This window comes from Camelus dromedarius, unplaced genomic scaffold (genome assembly GCF_036321535.1).
Source record: "Camelus dromedarius isolate mCamDro1 unplaced genomic scaffold, mCamDro1.pat HAP1_SCAFFOLD_179, whole genome shotgun sequence".
Lineage (NCBI taxonomy): Eukaryota > Metazoa > Chordata > Mammalia > Artiodactyla > Camelidae > Camelus > Camelus dromedarius.
In genome coordinates this window covers 3,449,179-3,465,548 of record NW_026989756.1, presented here as the reverse complement: position 1 = coordinate 3,465,548, position 16,370 = coordinate 3,449,179, and the positions used below count along the sequence as shown (strand labels likewise).

General features: G+C 40.8%; 1 long non-coding RNA gene across 2 annotated transcripts; it reads left to right on the top strand.

Moving 5' to 3' along the window:
• Positions 1–216: 216 nt before the first annotated feature.
• LOC135320554 (uncharacterized) lies at positions 217–16,015 on the top strand. 2 transcript variants are annotated; one of them, XR_010379734.1, is made up of 3 exons: positions 217–431; positions 12,727–12,900; positions 15,376–16,015. It is a non-coding gene; the product is annotated as an uncharacterized LOC135320554 (long non-coding RNA). The 2 variants fall into 2 exon arrangements; XR_010379733.1 differs by having other exon boundaries at positions 12,724–12,900.
• The last annotated feature ends 355 nt before the right edge of the window (positions 16,016–16,370 follow it).

Genomic DNA, 16,370 nt, shown 5'->3' with positions numbered 1-16,370 from the left:
TCTTGATAGGACCCACCATAACCCACAACGCACTCTAGATCCCTGAGTTCTCCGTGTGAAGTCATCCATAGCTCTATCCCCCTTATTCCGCTGCGTCTGCTAGCTCAAATTTGGCAGTTCAGATCTTGGTCTCAGATTCAATTGTGGGGATATATTGTGCTGATTGCTTTGAGTTCTGTCAGCCAAGCATCTGCTGTGCACTCTTCTAACACTCAGCGCATCACCTTCAATCCCATGTGTGCTGCCCGCTTGAGAGTGTGCGTCCAAGTAAAACAAAGTTTCACCACTGATGCTCCATTACCAGAGGTCAGATCCTGCACTGGTTTCCATTCTCTACATTGCCTTTTCCTGCTTCCAGGTTTTCTGAGGCTTCATCCTGTCTTTCGATATAACAGACCATCCTTCGGCAAGTTTCCTGTGCCAAGGGCTGGGTGAGTGGATGTTTACATTTCTGTGTACATGGGAGGGAGTGAGCAAAGGTTACACTTGTTCTCTGCTAACTGAGCATTGATAAATCAACACATTCCTGATATAATTCAAAGAAATGTGATGTTTGATTAGCTCTGTTTTCTTTACAGCCATGGTGGGTGGGTTTGTTCGTAGACTTCAATTTTGACAAGTGTTGATAACTCAGTTGCTGTTTTTAAGAATGTTAATAGAATTGATTTACATGTTTTGGGATTTATAAGAAAATGAAGTTAGAATTTGAAACATACTAAATCCACCTAGATGCCAGACATGTCAATTTTGTAAGATTATGTCAACTCTAAGAAAAATATAGAAAGATATAAAGTAAAAATGCTGTCCAATATGTTGAAGGGGATATGTCAACTCTTTACTGTTGAAGCCTCCAACACCAACCGGAACCATGAAGTATCTATTGGAACCATGAAGTAACCGAGAACCTGGGTTTCCCTTGTGCATGTGGTTCCCTTTACTCCCAATGACACATACTGGCCAATGTTGGAATTTCAAGGGTAACATTATTCTTTAGGGAAATACAACAAAAACCAAACAATATATATACATTTAGGCTTGATTCCAAAAGCACCTACAGGCATTTTAGCTATGAGAATCATGATGCACCTATGCTAGGCAATTGAGAACCAGGTGTTCTTGTATCATTGATGAGAACGTTTAATCATCCCATCATATTGCGTACAGCAATTTAACTAAACCAAGTGTGGACACCCATGATATCGTGCACCCGGGTCTTGACAGAAGTCTAAGACGCTCTACAAAACTGTGTCTTTAATGTCTTTCAAAACTTTTACAATTCAGTTCACTATCTGTCTTATAATATTCCTCTATACTTTATAAAAACATGAGGCCGAATACATATTCAAGTTCAGTCAAAGTTTCCCCTCACTTACCACACTCCCTTCACCCCAAAGAATACATAACCCCAGCATTTGCTGAATCTAGGTGTAGGTCATCATTTCTTTATGTGAGCTAAGTATTCAATTCCTATCTATTTAATCGAGAGTATTTGACCTTTAAGGATTTCACTGTTGTTCACAGAGGATGAAGTTGGAGGAACTCTGATTCTAGGAGGGGCTTGCTCTTCTCCTAATGGCTTCATTGCATCTCAGGTTCTGATCCTTTAAAATGGATGCCTGAGTGGAGGGGAGGGAAGAGCAAGTGCTTGATAGCAAGGCCCAAACCTGGGAAAAGGCTTACCTGGGCTTGGTGCATTTTGGTCTGAATGGTTTGTAAATGCCCCTTGGGACCTGTGGATTCTCATGACCTCTTCCAAGAACATGAGTGCTTTTATCATCTCTACTATCTCTTCTCTTTTAGACTTCAGGAATCTTGGACCCGTTCTTGGAGCAGGGAATTGAATAAATTTCTCTAGTGCACGTTGACACTCCGTATATTTCTACCAGTATCACTGAGGTTCAGTAGGTCTCATGAACGGCTTTCGAGCCTGTATTCTCTAGAGATGTCTCCATGCTGGTATTCTCCATTGTAGCAGAACAACTCTCATCAATATATTCGCATCTCAGCTCAATCCGTCCAGCCAGCTTTTCTGCCAGGTTCTCTTCATGTCTTCCATAAAGTTGACTTCAACAGGACTGGGAAGTCTGAAAGTAACTCGGAGCCTCACCAGTAATCTGATGATAGGCAGATCTTTCACTGTCTGCCCTTTCAGTTTCTGGAAACTTACCCTTGAACTCCGGTCTTAGGGCAGCAGCAGTAACTCGAACTAACACAGATTCCTGAGAAAAAGACAAAAGCCAATCTCCACAGAGGGCAGCAACCCATCCATCACACTGATCCACCGACCGAATTCTGCCCAGTTACCTTGGATCCACCAGCCACAAAAAGCCTCGCTGTACACACCAACATTCCATCTGGAATTCCATCCGATAAATGCCTTCCCCAATGTTTGCTGCACATTTACAGTGATGGGGGAGGGGCTGCATTAAAATAGAGGTTCCTAAGTGATATGTGATTCAATCCACTAGCGTCCCATGGTCCTTTATTCTTCCCTCTTTCCTTTGTCCCAATCTTTTTACTCTGTACAAACTGAAGGAATTGTGTTCATTTACAGTTTACGGTTTCACACATCTTGAAACATTCTAACAGTTCACAGTACAAAGAGACCCACTAAAGAAAACTCATGTTTGTGTAAAATCCATTCACCCAGAATACATATCCTTCTGTTGCTTTCTGCTGAAACACCCACACTCTCAGAACATGGATCCATTTTTTTCATGGGTGTGAAATTCCAAGAAGTGAAACCAATCCCAATGTGCACTTTACTGTCTGTCTCGTTTGCTCTTAGTACAGTTTTGCAGAGCTACTTGTCTTTAATATACTCTTATGCCATTTCTTCTTTAAGTAGGGTAGAATATGGCCTTCGATCATTCTGTTGGAAGACTTGTAAGCCTTTATCATGTTCTATGACCCAATATTATTCAAAACCGTCATTTGATTTGGGTCATGATGTGCACTTATGAATCAATATTTATGAATATTAATGCAAGCATCTGTTTTTGAATACAAGTGTGTTGAGTACATGCTAGCCGCCATACTGGGTTGATGCATGCTGAATGATCCTTGACATCACTTTGAGTATTTTGTATTGAATATCTATGGTTATTTGGTATATGTCAGCAAACTTTAACCTTTTGGTGTTTGTTTGTTTGTTTGATTGTTTGTTTTGCAAACACATTAGGCCATGCATCTCTCCTTTTGCTTCAGACAGTCATATAAGATGATTCACTTAAGATAGTGCTTAAAATCACCTATGATTTCCTGCTAAAATCTCCCATGTTTAGGATTGTGATGTCCTCTTTGCCTTCTTCCTGTATCTTCTTTGCAACTCATGCTCTTCTTGCGTTTCCAATAATGGTTTTCTTATTTCCATTTCATCTTGCTACTTTTTTTTTCAGGGAAGGATTCTCAACTTGTTTTTTAGGATCAGTTTCAAACTGCTGAATTCTTTTAAGGTTTGCCAGTCAGTGAAATTCCCTAGCTCTGCCGTTCTTAGTAATGGCGATCATTTGGCATTGGCTACCCTAGATTGCAGCTTTTTCTCATTCAGGATATGGCCTATGTCCTGGCACTCCTCCCTGTTTTGCAAAATTTCTGCCGAGATATGAGCTGAAATGCCTCTGGAGGTTCTGTTGTGACTAATTTGCTTTCCTCAAGGTGCATTTTAGATCACTGGGATGATCATGAACTTTGTTTATTTGAATTCTACAGCTGATTGTTTGTCTATTGCTATTTCACGTACTTTGGATAATTTGTAATTCCTGAATTCGTATAGATGATCCTTTCTTGGCTTTCAGCATGTTTCATTGTGATTTTTGTACAAATACCTTTTCAGAATTTTTTATTTCATCTATTTCTTTTCCACTTGGGACTCTTATGAATCCTATTCTTCCATTCATTTTCTTACCCCAGGATTCAACAGTGATGTTAGCGTTGGTTTGCACTTGGTTTTCTATGTCTTCTTCTGATCGAAGGATTTCTTTTCCCCTGTCTTCACAGTCATTCACGAGTCCCTCTGCATTATCTAGTCTGCTTAGGACTGACTTTAGCCCAGTTATTATCTCATCCATTGAGTTTACTGATATTTTTTGATTCTTCTTTAGAGTTTCCCTTCCCCTTTTCGTGTATTCTGCCTTTTGTGATTCTGAGACACAGTTTTTTCTACTGTGTTTTCCTCACCTCCATTTTCAATGCTTGATCTGGTAGCATTTTGCCATCCAGATGCTTGAAAGCTTATTGTTTGGGCCTTCAGTCTCTTTGGAACTGAAATTGTACTTCCTGTTTCTTTTACTATACTTCTATTTCTCTACTGGTCAAGTACTATCAGGTATCTAATATAGACTTAAAAGGCTTGGATAAGTGAAAACTTTAGACTCTTTAGTGTACACAATTCCATGATATTTCTGTGAGGACAATTTTCCCTAGACATTGATGCCAAGTCCTATTCCTCTGTGTGTTGTCTGGTATATCTCTAATTCCTGGTGTTGCATTTGTTGTGATGAACACACCATACTATTTCAATTAGTATAACCTCTGTTTTATTATGCTAATCTCACAGTTCAGAAAGTGCACATGGCACGTCCTCTAGTGGAAATGAAGCTTCTAAAGAGTTTCAGCTCTGCATTCTTCTGTATGTCATATTGGTGTGTTTCCAACACAGCCAACAGACATTGCGCTTGTAAGTTTTATTTCCATGGGAATGTCCCAATGTTACCAGTTCTTCCCAGAGCTTCCCTGTCTTCAGAAACACCAGTGGAAACATATGTATGGATGTCATACTTCAGGGCCTGCTGGAATGATTCCACAGACCGACCTATGTTTCCTATGTGCAGTACCATGTCAGTGCCATCCAAAATGTAGCTTCTGCATTTGGGAGATAATGCTGAAGGAAATGCTTCATCTTCTCACTCTGTGGAATTTGAACACACTTCCATGTTTTCTCATCCTTGTGTCTTGGGTTCTCGAAGGCAACCACAGAGCTGTTCAGCATCGTCTGCCTGAAACCAGAACGTAATCCCAGTCCACGTTACGAATGTAGCTTATCCTAAATTATTTAATACTGATTTCAGTCCCAACGCCCCCTGGAACACTCAGATCAGATGCATGATATCTCTGATTGATCCCCACATGTGCTCTATTTGCAAAATGCAAAATTGGTCCCTGGTCATGCAGATGCAGTGGATGAGGCAATAGGACATATTGATAAACTCAACCTCATACGCCAGTGTGGTTGATTTGTCACTGAGGTCATAGTTCTGTTTGCTCTTTTTATAGGACCCACCATAAACCACAGTGCACTCTAGATCCCTGAGTTCTGCGTGTGCCGTCATCCGTAGCCCTATCCCTCTTTTTCTGCTGCCTCTGCTAGCTCAAATTTGGCAGCTCGAATCTTGGTCTCAGATTCAATTGTGGGGATATTTTGTGTTGATTTCTTTGAGTTCTGTCAGCCAAGCATCTGCTGTGCATGCTTCTAACACTCAGGGCATCACCTTCAATCCCAAGTTTGCTGCCGGCTTGAGAGTGTGCGTCCGAGTAATACTGAGTATCACCTTTTATGCTCCATTACCAGAGGTCAGATCCTGCACTGGTTTGCATTCTCTACTTTGCCGTCTCCTGCTTCAATGTTCTCTCAGGCCTCATCCTCTCTTTGGATGTAACAGACCAATCTTCAGCAAGTTTCCTGTGCCAAGGGCTTGGTGAGTGGATGTTTACATTGCTGTGTACATGGGAGTGAGAGTGCACAGGTTACACTGGTACTCTGCCAAATGAGCATTGATAAATCAACACTTTCCTGATATAATTCACAGAAATGTGATGTTTGTTTAGCTCTGTTTTCTATACACCCATCATGGGAGGGTTTGTCCGTAGACCCCAGTTTTGATATTGTGTTGATAACTCAGTTGCAGTTTTTAAGAAGGTTAATAGAATTGATTTACATGTTTTAGGATTTATAAGAAAATGAAGTTAGTTTTTGTAACATACTAAATCCACCTAGATTCCAGACTTGTCAATTTGTAACATTTTGTCAACTCTAAGAAAAATAATAGACAGTTAGAAAGTAAAATCGCAGTCCAAAATGTTGAAGGGGAAATGTCAACTCTTTACTGTTGAAACCTCCAACACCAACAGGAACCATGAAGTTCCTATAGGAACCATGAAATAGCCGAGAACCTGTGTTTCCCTTGTGCATGTGGTTCCCTTTATTCCCAATGACACATACTGGCCAACATTGGCATTTCAAGGGGTAACATACCTCTTTAGGAAAATACAAGTAAAACCAACAAAATATACAAATTTAAGCTTGATTCCAAAAGCACATACAGGCATTTTAGCTATGAGTACCCTGATGCAGCTATGCTAGGCAATTGAGAACCAGGTGTTCTTCTATCATTGATGAGAATGCTTAATCATCCGATCATATTGGGTAAAGCAATTTCACACAACCAAGTGTGCACCCCCATGATATCGTGCACCCGGGGATTGACAGAAGCATAAGACTCTCTATATAACCTGTATCTTTAAAGTATTTCATGAATTTTACATTTCAGTTCACTATCTGACTTATAATATTTGACTATACTGTCGTGAAAAACTGAAGGCCGAATACATATTCAAGTTCAGTCAAAGATTCCCCTCACTTATCACACTCCCTTCACCCCAAACTAGAAATAACCCCAGCATTTGCTGAATCTAGGGGAAGGTCATCATTTCTTTGTGTGAGCTAAGTATTCAATTCCTATCTATTTTAGTCGAGAGTATTTGACTTTAAGGAGTTCTCCGTTGTTCACACAGTGTGAATTTGGAGGAACTCTGATTCTAGGAGGGGCTTGCTCTTCTCCTAATGGCTTCATTGCATCTCAGGTTCTGATCCTTTAAAATAGATGACTGAGTGGAGGGGAGGGAAGAGCAAGCGCTTGATAGCTATGCACAAACCTGTGAAAAGGCTTACATGGGCTTGGTTCATTTTGGTCTGAATGGTTTGTAAATGCCCCTTGGGACCTGTGGATTCTCATGACCTCTTCCAAGAACATGAGTGCTTTTATCATCTCTGCCATCTCTTCTCTTTTAGACTTCAGGAATCTTGGACCCGTTCTTGGAGCAGGGAATTGAATAAATTTCTCCAGTGCACGTTGACACTCTGTATATTTCTCCCAGTATCACCGAGGTTTAGTAGGTCTCATGAAAGAATTTCGAGCCTGGTATCCTCTAGAGATGTCTCCATGCCGGTATTCTCCATTGTAGAAGAACAACTCTCATCAATATGTTCGCATCTCTGCTAAATCCGTGCAGCCAGCTTTTCGGCCAGGTTCTCTTCGTGTCTCCCATAAAGTCGACTTCAACAAGACTGGGAAGTCTGAATGTACCTCGGAGCCTCACCAGTAATCTGATGACAGGCAGATCTTCCACTGTCTGCCCTTTCAGATTCTGGAAACTTACACTTGAACTCAGGTCTTAGGGCAGCAGCAGTAACTCGAACTTATAAAGCTTCCCGAGCAAAAGACAAAAGCCAGTCTCCACAGAGTGTGGCAGCCCCTCCATCATACGGATCCACCCAGAGAATTCTGCCCAGTTACCTTGGATCCACCAGCCACAAGAAGCCTTATGGTACACACAAAGGTTCCATCTGGAATTCCATCCGGTACCTGCCGTCCCCAATGTTTGCTGCATTATTTCATTGATGGGGGGGTCTGCATTAAAACAGAGGTTCGTAAGGGAAATATGATTCAATCCAGTAGCGTCCCATGGTCCTTTTTTCTTCCCTCTCTCCTTTGGTCCAGTTCTTTATACATAGAACAAACGGATGGAACTGTGTCCATTTTTAGTTTACGGTTTCTCACGTCTTGAAACTTTCTAACATTTCACAGTACACAGAGACCCACTAAATGAAACTCATGTTTGTGTAATATCCACTCACCCAGAATACATATCCTTCTGTTGCTTTCTGCTGAAACACCCACACTCTCAAAACATGCATCCATTTGTTTCATGGGGGTGAAAATCCAAGAAGTGAAACCAATCCCATTGTGCAGTTTCCTGTCTGTCTCTTTTTCTCTTAGTATAGTTTTGCAGAGCTACTTGTCTTTGCTATATTCTTATGCCGTTTCTTCTCTATGTAGGGCAGAGTATGGCATTCGTTCATCCTGTTGGAAGGCTTGTAAGTCTATATCACGTTCTATGACCCAATCTTATTTAAAACCGTCATTTGGTTTGGGTCACAATATGCACTTATTAATCAATATTTATGAATATTAATGCATGCATCTGTTTTCTGAATACAAGTGTGTTGGGTACATGCTAGCCGCCATACTGGGTAGATGCGTGCTGAATGATCCTTGACATCACTTTGAGTATGTTGTATTGAATAAACATGTTTCTTTGGTATATGTCAGCCAACTGTAACTTTTTCGTGTTTGTTTGTTTGATTGTTTGTTTTGCAAACACATTAGGCCTTACTTCTCTCCCTTTGCTTCAGACAGACAGTCATATAAGCTGATTCACTTAAGATAGTGCTTAAAATCTCCTATGATTTCCTGCTACCCTCTCCCATCTTAAGATTTTGATGTCCTCCTTTCCCTCTTCCTTTTTCTTCTTTGCAACTCATGCTCTTCTTGCATTTCCAATAATGGTTTTCTTATTTCCATTTCATCTAGCTACTTTTCTATTCAGGGAAGGATTCTCAACTTGTGTTTTAGGATCAGTTTCAAACTGCTGAATTCTTTTAAGATTTGCCGGTCAGTGAAATTCCCTAGCTCTGCCATTCTTAGAAATGGCAGACATTTGGCATTGGCTACCCTAGATTGCAGCTTTTTCTCATTCAGGTTATGGCCTATGTCCTGGCACTCCTCCCCGTTTTGCAAAATTTCTGCCGAGATATGAGCTTAAACCCCTCTGGAGGTTCTGTTGTGACTAAGTTGCTATCCTCGAGGTGCATTTTAGAACCCTGGGATGTTCATGAACTTTGTTTATTTGAATTCTACAGCTGCTTGTTGTTCTATTGGATTTTCATCTACTTTGGATGCTGTGTACTTACTGAATTCGTATAGATGATTCTTTCTTGGCTTTCAACATTTTACATTGTGATTTTTCTACAAATACCTTTTCAGAATTTTTTATTTTATCTCTTGCTTTTCCATTTGGGACAATTATGATTCCTATTCTTTCATGCTTTGTCTTACCCCAGGATTCAACAACAATGATTGCGTTGGTTTGCACTTGCTTTTCTATGTCTTCTTCTGATCGAAGGATTTCTGTTCCCCTTTCTTCACATTCATACATGAGTCCCTCTGCATTATTTAGTCTGCTTAGGACTGACTTTAGTCCAGTTATTATCTCATCCATTGAGTTTTCTGATATTATTTGATTCTTCTTTAGATTTTCCATTCCTCTTTTCTGGTATTCTGCGTTTTGTGTATCTGAGACACTGTTGTTCTTCAGAGTTTTCCTCACCTCCGTTTTCAATGCCTGCTCTGGTAGCATTTTGCCATCAAGTTGCTTGAAAGCTTATTGTTTGGACCTTCAATCTCTCTGGAACTGAATTGGTACTTCCTGTTTCTTTTACTATACTGCTTTTTCTCTGCTTGTTAAGTACTATCAGGCAACTAATCTAGACTTATAAGGCTTGATTTATTGAAAATTTTAGACTCTTTGGTGTACGCAATTCCATGACATTTCTGTGAGGACAATTTTCCCTAGACATTGATGCCATGTCCTGTTCCTGTGTGTGTTGTCTGGTATATCTCTACTTGCTGGTGTTGCCTTTGTTGTGATGAACACACCATAATATTTCAATTAGTATAACCTCAATTTTATTATTCTAATCTCACAATTCTGAAAGTGCACAGGGCATCTCATCTAGTGGAAATGATGCTTCTAAAGTTTTTCAGCTCTGCATTCTTCTGTATGTCATATTGGTGTGTTTACAACACAGCCAACAGACAGTGAGCTTGTAAGTTTTATTTCCATGGGAATGTCCCAATGTTACCAGTTCTTCCCAGAGCTTCCCTGTCTTCAGAAACACCAGTGGAAACTTATGTATGGATGTCATACTTCAGGGCCTGCTGGAATGATCCCACAGACCGACCTATGTTTCCTCTGTGCAGTACCATGTCATTGCCATCCAAATTGTAGCTTCTACATTTGGGAGATAATGCTGAAGGAAATGCTTCATCTTCTTACACTGTGGAATTTGAACACACTTCCTTGTTCTCTCATCCTTGTGTCATGTTTTCACGAAGGCAACCACAGAGGTGTTCCGCATCCTCGGCCACAAAAAAGACAGTAATCCCAGTCCAGGTTACGAATGTAGCACAACCTAAAACTTTTAATGCTGATTTCATCCCCAACGCCCCTTGAACCCTCGGACCAGATGCATGATGTCTCAGATTGATCCCCACATGTGTTCTATTTGCAAAATACCAAATTGGTCCCTGGCGTGCAGATGCAGTGGATGTGGCCATAGGACATATCGATAAACACAACATCACACGCCAGTGTGGTTGCTTTCTCACTGAGGTCACAGTTCTGTTTTCTCTCTTGATATGACTCACCACAACCCAGAATGCACTCTAGATCCCTGAGTTCTGCGTGTGCCGTCATCAGTAGTCCTATCCCTATTTTTCCTCTGCCTCTGCTAGCTCAAATTTAGCAGCTCGGATCTTGTTCACCGATTCAATTGTGGGGGTATTTTGTGCTGATTTCTTTGAGTTCTGTCAGCCAAGCATCTGCTGTGCCCTCTTCTAACACTCAGCACATCACCTTCAATCCCATGTGTGCAGTCAGCTTGAGAGTGTGCATCCAAGTAAAGCAGAGTTTCACCTTTGCTGCTCCATTACCAGAGGTCAGATCCTGTAGTGGTTTCCATTCTCTACACTGCCTTCTCCCCTTTCCTGGTTTCTGAGGCCTCATCCTGTCTTTGGAAGTAACAGACCACTCTTCGGCAAGTGTCCTTTGCCAAGGGCTGGGTGAGTGGATGTTTACATTACTGTGTAAATGGGAGCAAGTGGGCGCATGTTGCACTGTTTCTCTGTCAACTGGGCATTGATAAATCATCACTTTACAGATATAATTCACAGAAATATGATGTTTACTTTGCTCTATTTTTTATACAGCCATGGTGGGAGTGTTGTCCAATGGCTCCAGTTTTGACATTGTGTTAATAACTCACATGCAGGTTTTAAATAGGTTAATAGAATAGATTTACATGTTTTGGGATCTTTATGAAAATGAAGTTAGTTTTTGAAACATACTAAATCTACCTAGAACCCGATTTGTCTATTTTTGTAACATTTTGTCAGCTCTAAGGAAATAATAGAGAAATGGAATATAAAATAGCTGTCCAAATTTTAAACGGGACATGTCAACTCTTTACTCTTGAAGCCTCCAACAGCAACAGGAACCAGGAAATACCTATTGGAACTTTGAAATTACCCGCAACATGGGTTTTCGTTTTGAAAGTGTTACCCTTTATTTCCAATGTCTCATACTGGCCAATGTTGGCATTTAAAGATGTAACATTACTCTCTACTAAAATACAAGAAAATCCAAACAAAATATATACATTTAGGCTTGATTCCTAAAGCACCTAGAGGCATAATAGGTATGAGAATCCTGCTGCAGCTATGCTAGGCTGTTGAGAACCAGGTGTTTTTCTATCAGTGATGAGAATGCTTAATCTTCCGATCATGATGGGTAAAGCAATTTAACAAATCCAAGTCTGCACCCCCATGATATAGTGCACCCGGGGCTTGACTGAAGGGAAAGACGGTCCACATAACCTGTGTCCTTAATGTCTTTGGCGACTTTTACAGTTCAGTTCACTATTTGACTTCTAATATTTGACTATACTGTCTTGTGAAACTGAGGCCTAATACCTATTCAAGTTCAGTCAAAGATTCCCCTCACTTACCACAATCCCTTCACCCCAAAGAAGACATAACCCCAGCATTTGCTGAATCTAGGGGAATGTCATCATTTCTTACTGTTAGCTAAGTATTCAATTCATATCTATTTTAGTCTAGAGTATTTGATCTTTGAGGATTTCACTGTTGTTCTCAGAGTGTGAATCTGTTGGAACCCTGATTCTAGGAGGGGCTTGCACTTCTCCTACAGGCTTCATTTCACCTCAGGTGCTGATCTTTAAAATGGATGCCTGAGTCGAGGGTAGGTTAGTGCAAGGGCTTCATAGCAAGGGCAATAATGGGAAAAGTCTTACCTGGTCTTGGTGCATTTTGGTCTGAATTGTTTGTAAATGCCCATTGGGACGTGTGGATTCTAATGACCTCTTCCAAGAACATGAGCACTTTTATCATCTCTGCCATCTCTTCTCTAGTAGACGTCAGGAATCTTGGACCCGTTCTTGGAGCAGGGAATTGAGTAACTTCTTCAAGGGCACGTTGACACTCCATATATTTCTGCCAGTATCAGCGAGGTTCAATATGTCTCATGAAGCTCTTTGGGCCTGGTATTCTCTAGAGATGTCTCCATGCCAGTATTTTCCATTGTAGCAGAACAACTCTCATGAATGTGTTCGCATCTCTGCTAAATCCGTGCAGCCAGCTTTTCTGCCAGCTTCTCTTTGTGTCTCCCATAAAGTCGACTTCAAGAGGAATTGGCCATTTTTTAAGGACATTGGAGCCTCACCAGTAAGTTGATGACAGACAGATCTTCCACTGTCTGCCCTTTCACGTTCTGGAAACTTACCCGAAATCTCATGTTCTTGGGCAGCAGCAGTATCTCGAACTTACACAGCTTCCCGAAAAAAAGACCTAAGACAAACTCCACAGAGGGCGGCAGCCCCTCCCTCACACTGATCCATCCACAGAATTCTGCCCAGTTTCCTTGGATCCACCAGCCACAACAAGCCTCGAGGTACCCATCAGCTTTCCACCTGGAATCCAACAGGTAACTGCCATCTACAATGGTTGATACATCTTGTTATTGTTGTGGGAGGGGCTGCATCAGACGACAGATTCCTAAGGTTAATGTGATTCTATCCACTAGCGTCCCATGGTCCTTTTTTCTTCCCACTTTCCTTTGGTTCAGATCCGTATACACAGTACAAATGGAGGGAAATGTGTCCAGTTTTAGTTTATGGTTTCACACGACTTTAAACTTTCTAAAAGTACACAGTTCACAGAGACACACTAAAGAAATTATGTTTGTGTAATATCCATTCACCCAGAACACATATCCGTTTGTTGCTTTCTGCTGAAACACCCACACTCTCAGAGTATATATCTAATTGTTTATTGGGGGCTGAAATTCCAAGAAATGAAACCAACCCCTATGTGCACTTTACTGTCTTTCTCTTTAGCTCTTTGTATAGTTTTGCAGAGCTACTTGTCTTTGTTATAGGCTTATGCCATTTCGTCTCTACCTAGGGTAGTATAGGGCATTCATTCATCCTGTTGCAAACAATGTAAGTCTATATCATGGTCTATGAAAACATTTTATTCAAACTCGTCATTAGATTTGTGTTACGATGTACTCTTATGAATCAATACTTATGAATATTTATGCATGCATCATTTTTCTGAATACAAGTGTGTTGAGTACATGCAAGCACCAATACTGGGTCGATGCGTGCTGAATGATCCTTGACATCACTTTGAGTATTTTCTTTTGAATATTCATGGTTTCTTTGGTATATGTCAGCCAACCGTACCCTTTTTGTGTTTGATTGATTGATTGTTTGTTTGCTTGTTGTTTGTTTTGCAAATACATTAGGCCATGCATCTCTCCGGTTGCTTCAAACAGAGAGTCATAGGAGCTGATTCAGTTAAGACACTGCTTAAAATCACCTATGATTTAATGCTTCCCTCTCCCATCTCTAGGGTTTTGCTGTCCTACTTGCCTTCTTCTTTTTTATTCTTTGAATCTCAAGCTCTTCCTGCATTTCCAGTAATGGTTTTCTTATACCAATTACAACTTGCTACTGTCTATTCAGGGTGGAATCCTCAATTTTTCTTTTAGGGTTAGTTTCAAACTGCTGATTTCTTTTAAGTTTTGCCGGTCTGTGAAATTCTCTTGCTCTGCCATTATTATTAATGGCGGACATGTGGCATAGGCTAACCTAGATTGCAGCTTTATCTCATTCAGTTTATGGTCTATGTCCTGGCACTCCTCCCTGTCCTGCAATATTTCTGTCGAGATATCAGCTGAAACCCCTCTGGAGGTTCTGTTGTGACTAAGTTGCTTTCGTCTAGGGGCATTTTAAATCAATGGGATAATCGTGAACTTTGTAGATATGAATTATACAGCTGCTTGTATGTCTATTGGGATTCCACCTCCTTTGGACGCTGTGCACTTCCTGAAATCTTATAGATGATTCTTTCTTGGCTTTCAGAAATTTTCAGTCTGATTTTTCTACAAATAAATTTTCAGGCTTCTTTTTTGTTTTTAATCTCTTGCATTCCTATCTGGGGCTCTTATGTATCATATTCTTTCATGCTTTGTCTTACCCCGTGATTCAACAGCAATGTTTGCATTGGTTTACACTTGCTTTTCTATGTCTTCTACTGATCGTGGGATTTCTGTTCCCCTGTCTTCACAGTCATTCACGAGTCCCTCTGCATTATCTAGTCTGCTTAGGACTGACTTTAGCCCTGTTATTATCTCCTCATTTGAGTTTTCTGATATTATTTGGCTCATCTTTAGATATTCTCTTCCCCTTTTCTGGTATTCTGCCTTTTGTGAATCTGAGACTCTCTTTTTCTTCAGTGATTTCCTCTCCTCCATTTTTAATACTTGCTCTGGTAGCATTATGCGGTTCCAAATCTGACCCAAAACCAACGAGTCTTTTCTTTTTTTAAGAACTTCACCATGGACAAAAGATATCACTAAAGAAGGTGAGAAAAGAGCAGGTCCCCATCATTCAGAATCCCTCCCAAAGGGCCCACAGAAGTAAAGAGGAGACGAACGAGAGAAAAGGTTTATTTATACACATGCAGGAGCCAACCAGAAAAGTAACTACCATGTTAAATGGTGAAAGTTAAAGGCTTTTTATCAACCTAACTTAATAGGGCAAAGGGAGAGGAGAGAATTGGCTTCCATGACAGGTTTTATTCTACATCTGTTGAATCTCAGGTATCTTCAGCTTAAAGTGCTTTTGTATTAACCGTGGGTTCCATCTGACTTTCCTTTCCTCGAACTTTGTTCTTTTTCAAAATTCACTCATGTATTCTGAGCCCCTGGATTTTCCACGTGAATTTTAGATTGATTGTCAGTTCCTGCAAAACAGAAACTGGGATTTGGGTAGGCATTCTTTGAATCCTTAGATCTATTTGTGGACTATTGTCATCTTAGTAGAATGAAGCCTTCTGCTCCATGAATATGGGATTATTTTCTGTGAATGTAGGTCTTAATTTCTCTCAACAGAATCTCTCATCTATTGTAGTCTTCAGTGCCCAAGTTTGATACTTCTTCCTCACCTCTATTGGACGCTGATTCAGAAAAGACACGACCTCCTGGAGAACCTCTGCTGCCACGGAGCTGACATGGAACTGAGTCCTGAGGAGGCTTTAAATTCTTTTAAAAACAGGATTAGTGTACTTTAATTACTCCATAGATGAGTAATGAATGGGTCACATTAACATAGGATTTTAATCCTTTTAGAATTAGTAGAGTAATACAGACACATTACAAAAAATTGAAATATTGCCTAAAAGAGAATAGATTTGTAATTCCCACCCACAGAGGTGACCGTCATGAATGATTTGTTGCTTATGTCTCAGTCTCTGTGTCTTTCAGTATGTCTCTTTCGATCTCTGCCTCTCACACACTCACAATCAGATCAATTTACATCTATATTGATTTCACACATATGTGGTAGTGCAGATGGGACCCTGGATGCAGACAGTGGGTCTGCATACTTCCATCCTGAGGCCTCCCTTGACATTGGATTGAGACCAGGCACCCACTTTTCCAACTGCACAGCATTCATTCATTCACATCAACCAGAACGAATGGACCCCATCCCCTCTCCATCAACATTAGTGTTGCCTTAATTCCGACTGTTTCAACCAGTGCTGTGATGAACACCCTTGAAAAGGCATCTTTGAATAGGTGTGTAAGGATTTTAGTGGGACGAACTGTAAGGATCAGAATTTCTGGGGAAGAGATGCATCTGTGGCCCTTTGATGCGTCCTGCACCCTGTTCTCCTGAAGAGGAGTGTCCCTTCACTCTTCCCTCAAGGGGATCTGCTGGAGACTCTGCCTGCTTACATTGTCACCAGGGCTGGTTGTCACCTGACTAAAGACCCGCCAGTGTGATGGTGACCGGTGCTGTCTCTGCAGTGTTTCCGTCTGCCTGAGTTCTCACCTGAGAGGTCAAGCCTCTCTAACACACACTGGCCACCTGCATTGCCTCTCAT